The following is a 3,557-nucleotide window of genomic DNA, read 5'->3' on the forward strand; positions in this document are numbered from 1 at the left end:
TGGTGCATGCAATATCTGTATGTAAGATGAGAGAGTACTGCTAGGGTTTCTTTTACATGCATGGCCTTTTCCCAAAGCAAAAAAGAGACAAGAAGCGAAAAGCAACAACTCAAGTAAACAAAACAAATACTTACACTGTTAAGGTAACCCTAAAGCCATATGGGTCTATCACATCAGCATTCCCTTTCTCCTGCATGCTGCCCCTCAACCCTGAATTACTTTCTAATATACTACTATTTTAAGATTATTTATATATTTTTAAATAACAGTAAAATCATTTTATTATATGAATATTAACTAGTTGATTCAAATCATTTGGACCAACCAATGCGATTTGGTTATTTATTTAATTTGAAAATATTTTACTTAACTCTCTCATTTTTTAAATTTAACTTATTAAATTAATGTTATTTTTCTAATTCAAATTATTACAAATTGAATGAAGAGCGTAAAATTATTTTTTTTTCTAAGATAAAAAATTTATTTTCCGTATAAACTTCATTGTTTATTGAAAGAATATTCTTAGCAGAATTAAATTTAATAAACATTTTTATAATTTTCAAAAACTTAAATAATGCAATATCCTGTTGCATTATTTATCCAATCCAAAAACCACATACAATTTTGTACTAAAGATTTTTTTTTTAAAATTATACTTAAAATTACAGAAAATGTAGAGCTCATACACACGACTTGAAATCCCTAAATTTCATATTCTTAGCCGTCTATAACCTGAATTCTTTATATCATTACAAAGAGTCTTAAAAATAGGTTCAAAAAAATATGTCAAATATATTGAAGTTTGCAGATCTAAAAAAATTATATGGAGGGTTGTTTTAAGTGGTAGTACGGGTTGCAGAAGTACCTTTTACGAGATCAGGTGTTCAAATCCTCTCGGGTTCATTTCTGTCTCTGGACTTCTGAATTTACTCTTTCTTTGAAATTGTGGGATCAACTTTAAGGAGTATAAAATTAGTCATGTGAATTGTAAAATGGACACGTGAATATTCAGTACGTAATTTAAAAAAAAAAAAAGGAAAGGACGCGGGGGCGGGCCCCGGTCAATAGGTGCACCGCGTTTGAGTAGAGATACGGTGACAGGGGATCGTGGGGCACGCGGAGGCGTCGCATATGTTGGGAGCTGGGAGAAGAAAAGGGTGTCAGTGGGGGTGGACCGGGCGTGAGCCGACAACAATATCGTGGGCCCTACCATGCGGCGGGCAGGCAGATTGAATTTTCTGGGGCCCACCTGAGCCCAGCTGGATCACAATGATTTGGTACAACCCCTCACCCCTTGCCCTAACGTGGAATCTTCGGCGGCCGTTCTTTATTAAACTATTCTGACATTGTCCCCTTCCAAATATTTTGTGGTGTGTTTGTAAATTTGAATTTTAAATTTTAAGTTTAAATTTAATTTAATTTAAATAAATTTAAATATAATTTTATAATATGTTTTATTTAAATTCACACAATCTAAATTTAAAACATCACTCAAATATAGGATTAGGGAGAGTTTGTCATTTGCCTTTTTTTTTTTTTTTTTAATTTTTGGTTTTTAAAAATAAAAGTTAAATCACATGTAATTCGTAAATAATTTTTTATATTTTTAATAGTTTATTTTTAACTTTTTTTTTTAGCTTTTAAAAGTTATAAATTTGAAAATTTTAAAAACTAAAATCTAATTTTTTTCTAACAAATTATTTAATTTCATTGTTGTCCCTATTTTTTTTTTTCAAATATTACAAAACTATTAATACATTATCTATATTTCCTAAAGTACATATTGATTTTAGTCATTTTAAATATTTTTAGGCACCTTACAATTATTTAGCAAACACTCAAAGCAAACGTTTTCTTTACAACAACTCATGTTTCATATGAGGATGAGACATTTTTAAAACAATATCAAAAAACTCAATTTCTTAAAATGCTTTGTAAAAAATCTCTTTAAAAAGTCATAGGATACCAAACTCACAGTAGTATACTTACTTTTATTGTTGCTCTAGAGGTTTTAGAATTTGACAAAAACAATTTTTTTAATATATTTGAAACTTTTTAAATCTCTTTTTAAATTTTTCAAGTGAAAGTGTATACTAACATCCGCAAAAAGGGAAGATATAAGTATGTCAAAACTATCAAGGATGATATGTAAGATTTTTGGTGAATGGTGGTGATTATCCTTACTAAAAAATCATTTTGTTACAAAGTTTTTTAAAAAAAAAAAAATTTAGGAACGAAATGCAGAAAACATTCCAATCTTACATTTATTCTGCAATATTTGCATTCCCATATTTGCCTTATTTAAACATTTTATGAGCATATTATTTTTAAGATTGAATTGTTACTGTTGCTACCAAAAATTAAATGGTTTTCGTGAATTATCTTTTGATTGTGACCACTTGAAAAGAACCAAACATAGATGGTTTGGAGGACTTAGGGGGTATTCTGAGAGATCACTCCAATACCCGAGTTAGAAACTATGGGAGGCTTTAGATTATAATAATAAGATAAAAGTGAATGAGAATGAGATACTTAACTCCTCTCGGAGTACCCTTTTATAATGGTAGAGGTTGATCCTCTTTTAATTTAACATTTATAGGTGCATTATTAAGTTTATGGGGGCTATGGATAATTTAAGGGCATTTATGCGAGGGGTTTTTAATTGCGATTTGATAATCATTTTTCCTCATTAATGTGCCTATTGACTTTAACATGTTGGTTACACAGGGGTGTTAATGGTGATTTCATAACCATATCCCCTCATGAATAAGCCTATTAATTTTAGTTATATCAGTTCCCCCCCCCCCTCCCTTTTACTCTTGCTTTTTTAGACAAGTTTCTTTTATTCGAGAGTGTTTCGAGGTCCGCTATACAAGTTTTCACTGTAATTCGAGCTAGTTAGTGAGCAACCAACTCAATTTTGAGTTTTCTCTGTGCGGTTAGTGTAGCAGTTGGCTTCATCTGAGCTAGTTTCCTCCTTATTTGGCCTAATTCGAGCTGACTTCTTCAATGTTTGGCTTAATCCAAGCTGGTTGCTTTAGTGTTCAGCTTAATTTGAGTCAGGTGCTTCACTGTTTGGCCCAATTAGAGCCGAGTGCTTCACTGTTCAGCTTAATCCGAGCTGGGTACTTTACTATTTGGCTCAAACAGGAATGTTGACTTGCATGAGGAAAAGGCTTCCATGTAACTATCGATGAATATGTGGCTCATATATTAAGTGGAAGGCATGTACAAAGAGAAAAGATGAAGAAAATAGAAGTGTTGACTTGCAATAGGAAACCGTAGACGATTTTACTATAACTGTCGACGGTTTGGTCTAGATGCAATGAAACAATTGACGACTCTAAACCTATTACATTGACTATTTGCTCTCGGTATTAAACTATTGATGGTTTGGCTCGGTTACTCAGCATTTGTTTTCAAATTTTGAATTGGGACGTTCGCCAAGTTGGGTTTTGGAGGGAAAGCCTCCGAGAAACTTATATATTATATATATATTGATGTAAATGGTGTGATCCCAAGAGGGGGGTGAATTGGAGATTTTAAAAATTTTTCCT

This window comes from Malania oleifera, chromosome 3, assembly GCF_029873635.1.
Source record: "Malania oleifera isolate guangnan ecotype guangnan chromosome 3, ASM2987363v1, whole genome shotgun sequence".
Taxonomy (NCBI): domain Eukaryota; kingdom Viridiplantae; phylum Streptophyta; class Magnoliopsida; order Santalales; family Ximeniaceae; genus Malania; species Malania oleifera.